Below are 7,820 nucleotides of genomic sequence, written 5' to 3'. Positions count from 1 at the left end.
CAAAGATCTATGAGTCTTAATAACTGACAATATTGTTTCTTTCTAAAGAGACCAAACATTCATCATCATATTGAAATATTTGCCTTTTCCTTTCCTCCATTGGGGGGGGGGGGAGGTTTCTATTTTAGTACCCTCGAGTCACCTAGAAATGAAACAGTGTGCCTTCCTTTCTAAACAAATCAAAGGAGAGCTATTTTTCATTTATAGTTTAATCAGCAAAAGATGATTGAATTGTTAAGAGATAATTGCAATTAGTGAGGTTAAGCACATATTTTTGGTGTTTGAGCTTTTGACTATGGAAATATCACTCAACGTAACTGATTAATTGGCCAATACCATATTTGATTCATTAATATTTACAAATTTCCACGCCATTTAATTCCAAAAGTCTCTGGGCAGAGATACATATTTATTCATTGCATACATTAAAAAACATGCAAACAGCAGGCTAAAAGCCTTGAAAATATTTAACAGTCATGAATAAAGATTTATTCCACTGAGAAGGCCACATGATGGAAAAAGACAGATTTAACTGGGGTAGGAATCCCTGTGGATTTTAGTCCACTAGTTGTTGTAGACTATCAGGGTTGGTATTCATCTCCATTTCATTAACTGGGATCTGCAAAAAGCAGAGGGTATAAGCTATAATCTCTAGGATTAAGGTATTCTGCAGATAATTTCCATCTAAGTCAAGGTATCCATAGGGTGAGATAAAAAAAAATCAAGATAGAAACTTAGATTTTGGGTATTCTAGCTAATTTGCTTTGATTTCTGCAAGCCAAGCCTAATGAAACTCTCCCCATGCTCCAGGCCATGACTAATATTACCCAAAATCTTGGTAACCACTAGAAGGCAGCAAAGTAATAAAAATAGTATTGTGTTGTTGTTTTTTGCCACAACAGAAAGCTTGCTTGCCTGCTTATCTGGCATGAGAATCTATGCCTACATCATTATCCTTAATAGGCAACCACACCTTGTAGATTTTTCTATTGTGGGTAAGGATATCGGGAAAAACAAAACAGAAGGATCCTTTTACGTTTAACATTTATTTTGGTCTTAATGCACAATATGGATCTAATTTACCGTAGTTTGGGAACATTTTAACATGTAGCCTGGCCATCATGTAAATCCATGAATCTTCTGTGTACACTGAAATGGATAGTTTGACCTGCAAGTAAGTCACAAGGGGGAATTTACATTTATTTTACTTTTTTATTTATTTTATTTCATCAAGTACGAATTAGATAACAGATATAAGTATAGACATGATTATGAATACATGAAGTGAATATGAATACAAGGGAACAGTCGGACAGGGATGGTAGGCAGCCTGGTGCGCTTATGCACGCCCCTTAAAGACCTCTTATTATGGAGCTGACCATCACGTAGACAGTCTAAGGTTAAAGTTGTGGGGACTTGGGGAAGAAACCACAGTGTCAGGTGGTGCATTGCAGGCATTGACCACTCTGTTACTGAAGTCGTATTTTCTGCAATCAAGTTTGGAGCGGTTTACCATAAGTTAGTATCTATTGTGATAGAGTCCCTCCTTCAAATGAATGGGAATATCTTTCTCCAACCTTCAGGGAGTATGTTCTCCGACTACTAGGTAAAACATCCTTGGAAGCATATTTGCAGTTTGTGGCCTGCACTGCCTAGGGACATCTTCAGAAGAACAGGAGACAGGCGGGTTAGGTTTGATTCCATACAAAGATGATTCCTGAAAGGAACCAGACAGCCAATTCTACCAGCCTCTTGGCTAACTTAAATGAAAACAAGCTTGACGGAGAAGGTAGGCTGATTCAAAAGAAACAAGAGGGGTTTATTGTGCTTTAACGTCTTGTGACACTATAAATAGTGAGAAATGCTTTTTGGAGTAAACGGAGATGAAAAATGGTGTCCACTGGAGGCTCAACTTGACTTTCTGGAATTTTAGCAGCAGAGAGAAGATTATGCTGGCTGGATCAAGACGTTTCTCTTTTCTAGGCAGGAAAGCAGCTCCGCATTTGTCAAACAAGCCAACTTTTTCCATCTTTGCTGTTGATTTTGTTTAGCTTCAAGGTCAGTTCCACAATTTTATTATTTTTTATTAAACTTATCATGTAGCTGACCATCATGTGAAAACATGCTCAAGAAAACCTTTGATCTCTGTTTCTGCTGTGTCTCATCTCAGAAGGAGGAATAGAAAGCTGGAAAGACGTTGAAAAGACAAACCAGAGTTATCATGAGGAAAAGAAATCAGCTATTTTTAAAAAAGAGAGAAGCCATCTACCTCCTTCACTGGGAAGATCACTTCCATCCATATTTTCATGCTGCACATCAAAAGCGGTGCTTTCTGATGTGTGCCGACGCAGGCAGTGCTGTCTGGTTCACTTGTTGTGCCTCATTTGCACAATGGTCAGCACCCTAGTCCTTCTTCAGTCGTTGACCAATGTCCTTCCTGGTCATATTGCCCTGAGCTACTGAGCAGTTCTCTTCTAAGAGTCTACAACTAGGAATCTCTTTTAGTTTTTTGCATTTCACTGGCGGCTGAGCTTTTCTTTCCTTCTTTTCTATAGATACACAAAAGACAGGTGAGAGAAGACTTCATTTTCTTTACCTGTGTGTAATTGATAAGAGAACTGCCACTTCTCCTTCCAACCCATGCCTAGAACAAGCATAAAACTGTGAAGCCTCTCCTTCCCTTTCTAGATAAGCTCACGAGTGGAATACTGAAAGGATAAGACTGTGTGTGTTTTTCTTAACCAAGTTGCATTGGTAAGAGTTCGGACAGTTTCCCCTTCAGCTCTTCTTTTTATCTGCTTTACCTGTGGATCTACCTGAAGAGAAGGTGTCAAATACAAGAGGGGAATCAAAACTAGGCAGGAGGATCCTACAAAAGATCTATCAGTAGAAATAGGTGTGGGCTACTATGGGTTCGCCTGGGTTCGGGAGAACCCATAGCTAACATTATGGAAGGTTCGGAGAACCTCATTTTGTAAACAGACAAGTCTCCCACAAAACAGTGGGTGTAGGGAGATTTTTATGCATGCAAAGAAGGTCCTATAAAGAATATATTTATGTAGGTATAGACGTGAGCTTTGACTGCCAAATGAAGAATGCTACGCTGCTGCCTTGAGGAATTTACACTTCTTTTCCTTTTTTTTTTTTATTAAAAGAGTTTTGTACAAACAAATTCTCCCCCTTTTCACCCCCCCTCCACACAATATAAATCTCATACAAATGCTATACCCCCCCAACCCCCCCGCAAAAATTCACATTCAAATATTATACCAAACACTTTACCCCCTCCCCTCCCCCCATCTTAAAATAGATTACTCATAACCCCTCTCCTCCCAACAAACACTATATAAATTTCTCTTAAATTAATAATAACACATTGATCATTTTCTAAGCTAATTTAACATCTATAACTCTTAATATAAATTTCTCCTAGCCTAACAATGTTTCATTAGTCCCATCTTCTAATTTATTCATACATATATATTGCCCCACCCTCCACCCTAACCCTCCCCCACCTCCCACACAAACCCAGCCCCCTGACTTCCGCTATATACCACTCTAACAATTCCAAACATCCCATATACTATTTACTCTGATCATCTATCGGTCTAAACATTCTTACCTAAAGGCTAGATAATAACTCCTAGTCTGGTATTTATTCTGTATATAATCAATCCATTTTGCCCATTCCTGTGTGTAATCCTCCTGTTTCTGAGCTTTTAAGAAAGCTGAAATTTTTGCCATTTCAGCGAACCCCGCCACCTTCTGAATCCATTGATCAATTGTCGGCAAAAAATCTTTTTTCCAATGTTGTGCAATCAACAACCTAGCTGCTGTAACCATATACAAGGCCAATTTTGTTTCCCCTTTGGTAAAATCCTTAACTATACCCAATAAAAACATTTGTGGAGTGAATTGTATTCTTTTCTTAAATACATTCTGCATAACCCACCATATTTTTATCCAAAAAGCTTTAACCTTGTTACAAGTCCACCATACATGAAAAAAGGTAGCATCTAGACACCCGCATCTCCAACATTTTGGTTGAACATTTGGGTACATGCATGATAATTTTTTAGGATCTAAATACCATCTGTAAAACATTTTATAGAAATTCTCCCTTAAATTCTGTGACTGTGTAAATTTAACATTCTGAGCCCATATTTTTTCCCACGTTTCCAACATAACCACTTCACCAAAATTCTGAGCCCATTTAATCATACAATCCTTAACCAATTCACTTTCTGAGTCTCTTTCTAACAGTACATTATATATTCTTTTGACTTGTTTTGGACCAGTCTCTTTTATCTGCTTAATCAGTTCCACTTCTTTATCCATAAAGCCGACCCTGCGATCTTCTTCCCATCTCTTCTGAAGCTGTATGTAATGTAACCAATTTAAAGTAATTCCTTCTTCCAACAGCTGTTCCAAAGTTTTTAACTTCCATTCGCCCCCATCAGCAATAAGCACATCTTTATATAAACAACCCCCGAGTGACTTAATATTCATAATCCCCATGGTGTCTGCAAGATCCAACCAAAGCGGTATTTTATAATCCCAATTGGGCCGGTGCTTCTTCCATATTCTCATCAAGGCACTACGGAGAACATGGTTGTTGAACACTTTATCCACCCTGTCTTCATAAAAAAGATATGCATGCCATCCCAGAACAAGATCATGGCCTTCTATATTGAGCAATTCCATTTTTGTTTTCCCGAACCAATCTGCTACATGCGTTAATACCGCAGCTTCATAATACAATCGAAGGTTTGGGAGTCTGAGGCCGCCTCTTTCACGTGTATCTTGCATAATCTTCATCTTTACTCTCGGTTTTTTCTCCTTCCAAACAAATTTATTTAATGTTGTTTGCCAATTTAACAAGGTTTTATCTGACTTAAGCACCGGAATCATCTGGAATAGAAAGATAAATCTAGGTAGAATGTTCATTTTAATTGCTGAGATCCTTCCAAGCAAAGACAATTGTAACTTTTTCCACGCTTCGAGATCTTTCTGTATCTTTTGCCACAACACTTCATAGTTATTTGAGAAAAGTTTTGTGTTTGATTCTGAAATTTGTATTCCTAAATATTTAACTTTAGAAACTATTTCAAAACCTGCTAAACTTACAAGTCTCTTTCTTTGAGTCTCTGTCATGTTTTTAACCATCATTTTCGTTTTGTTTTGATTTAGTCTAAACCCAGACACCATGCCAAATTCTATTATGATATTTTTCATCTGGATTATTGATTTCAAAGGATGTGAAAGGGTAACAACCAGATCATCGGCGAATGCTCTAGTTCTGTATTCCTTTTGCCTGATAGCTATGCCATCTAAGGATTTTGAGTCCCGAATTGCGTTCAACAAGACTTCCAAAGTTAAAATAAATAACAATGGGGATAATGGGCAACCTTGTCTTGTGCCTTTTTGTATCTCGAAAGTTGTTGACAAATTTCCATTAATAATAAGTTGTGCATTTTGTTGCTGATAAATTGCTCCAATCGCCTGCCGCAATCGTGGTCCCATATCCATCTTTTCCAAAGTCTTGGTTAGAAAGTTCCAATTCACTCGATCGAAGGCCTTCTCTGCATCCAAGAAAACCAGCACTGCAGAGATCTGCTTATTCTTATCAAGATAGTCAATTAAATCTATGAGTTGCCTTACATTCTCCTTCATATGTCTGCCTTCAATAAATCCTGCTTGATCATGATGAATAATCTCTTGAATAACCGGCATCAATCTGTTGGCTAGTACCTTAGCAAATATTTTATAATCTGTGTTCAGAAGAGATATCGGCCTGTAATCCTCTGGTTTCTTAGGGCCCTCTTTATCTTTAGGTATCAATGAGATAAAAGCCGCTTTCCATGAGGGAGGTATTTTACCTCCTTGTTATATATTACAAAATAGTTGTGTAAGATATTCAATCATTTCCAGTTGTAAAGTTTTATAATACATTGCAGTCAAACCATCAGTCCCTGGAGCCTTAGCTAATTTAAGTTGATTTATAACTAAAGTGATCTCATCAGCGGTTATAAGACGTTCCAAATTTGCCTTTTGAAGCACAGAAATTTTTGCAACCCTTTTTCCTTCCAAAAAATCATCTATTAACTTGTTCTGTATATTATCCTGTACATATAGCTTAGTATAATAGTCCACAAATGATTTTTTAATCAACTCTTGTTGATATACCATCTTCCCTCGAAACTCAATTTTATCAATAATTCTGTCATTCATATTCCTTCTCAAAGTATATGCTAACCATCTACCAGGTTTATTAGCGTTGGCAAAGGTGTTATGTTTAGCAAATTGCAAATTGGTTGCTGTTTGTTCTGCTATAAGCATCTGAAATTGATCTTTCAACAGCTTTAGCGCCATCTGGAGCGCCTGGTCATTCGGGTTTATTATAAGCAGCTGTTCTTTGCGTTTTATTTCATCTTCCAATTCCATTCTCCTTTTCTGTCTAATTTGTTTGTGTTTAAAGTTCATATGTATCAGGACCCCACGCATATAAGCTTTACTTGCATCCCAAACTATTTCAATGGGAGTGCCCTTATTCATATTAAAACTGAAAAATTCCTTCATGTGTTTTTTAAGTTCATCAACATTTTTTTTCCATATCTAAATAAATTTTCATTTACTCTCCAAGACCTTCTTGGCCTCATCCCTAATTCAATTTGTAACCACACCGGACTATGATCGCTAAGTGTCCTGGCGAAAATCTTGGATTTCTTGGCTTTAGGAAGTAGATCCGGTGTTAACAAAAAGAAATCAATCCTTGAAAAGGATTTATGTCTATCTGAATAGAAAGAAAAATCCATCTCATTTAGATGTTGCGTCCTCCAAACATCTTTTAATTTCAAATCGTCTTGTAAATCAAAAAAAGCCTTTGGTAATTTGGTAGTGAATTTCGTCTTTGTACTCTTGTCTATCTTTGGAGAAATCACTCCATTCCAATCTCCCATTATTAGAATACTTTTAAAGTTCCAATCTAAAATTTTTAAATGGAGCATCTTATAAAAACTTTCTTGGCATTGGTTAGGAGCATATATTCCTAGCACCAAAATGGAACCGAAGTCTGTATCAAATTGAATTGCTATATATCTACCAGCGTCATCTGCCTCTATAACTTTAGTTGAAAATCTTTTATTTATATATATCACCACACCATTTTTCTTTACCAAATCAGAGGCAGCATAAAATGTTCCCAGTTTTGAATTCACTAAGTACTTCTGGTCTTGCAACCTAATATGAGTCTCTTGAAGGCAAACAACATCATTATTAAATTGCTTCAAATAATAAAATATTTTTTTCCTTTTTTGTGGGGAGTTCATTCCATTCACGTTCCAAGATAATAGCTTAAGCATCTTTAGATCTGGTCTGGAGCGCTGAAAGCATTTGCTGAAGATCTCTCTCCACAAGACCAATCTTCGGCCCTGCTCCTCCCATGGCTCCGGTTTGCTTCTTAGCTTCTTTCTTCGCACATTGTGTTTGAGGGTCGACGCGCTTGTGAGATTCTAACATTTGTCTAGTCGTGGATCTGGTAATACGTTGTTCGGCAGGTTTAAATATCGGCATTTCAGTGAGAGACTTAGAAGATCCTTCTTCCAAGAAGGAACACAACAGAGATCCAGAGGGGTCGACTCCACCTACAGCACCCTGCCCCTCCTTCTCTTTTTGTGTCTGCATTCTTTGCTCTTCTGTCTCTTTCTCAAACATCCTCTGCTCTAAGACATCCAAATCTACTGGTGTTGGTGTAGATGTACGTGGGGGGGTTGCATTTTTCTTGAGTATTCCATGATAAAAGTCTCTGGCTTTATCTATTG

At 37.5% G+C, this 7,820-nt stretch overlaps 1 long non-coding RNA gene across 2 annotated transcripts in view; it reads right to left on the bottom strand.

The window, feature by feature from the left end:
* Nucleotides 1-318: 318 nt before the first annotated feature.
* Nucleotides 319-7,820, bottom strand: part of LOC309388545 — a 114,943-nt gene continuing 107,441 nt past the window's right edge. For both annotated transcript variants that reach the window (XR_014174797.1, XR_014174798.1), the window contains 2 exons: nt 1,084-1,168; nt 319-619 (listed from right to left, as the gene is read on the bottom strand). This is a non-coding gene — a long non-coding RNA (uncharacterized lncRNA). The remainder of the gene's footprint in view (nt 620-1,083; nt 1,169-7,820) is intronic.

The sequence above is a fragment of the Natrix helvetica genome (genome assembly GCF_964273705.1).
Source record: "Natrix helvetica genome assembly, chromosome: 2".
Taxonomy (NCBI): Eukaryota; Metazoa; Chordata; class Lepidosauria; order Squamata; family Natricidae; genus Natrix; species Natrix helvetica.
Note: the sequence above shows the minus strand (reverse complement) of the source record. Positions and strands in the feature narration are given on the sequence as shown.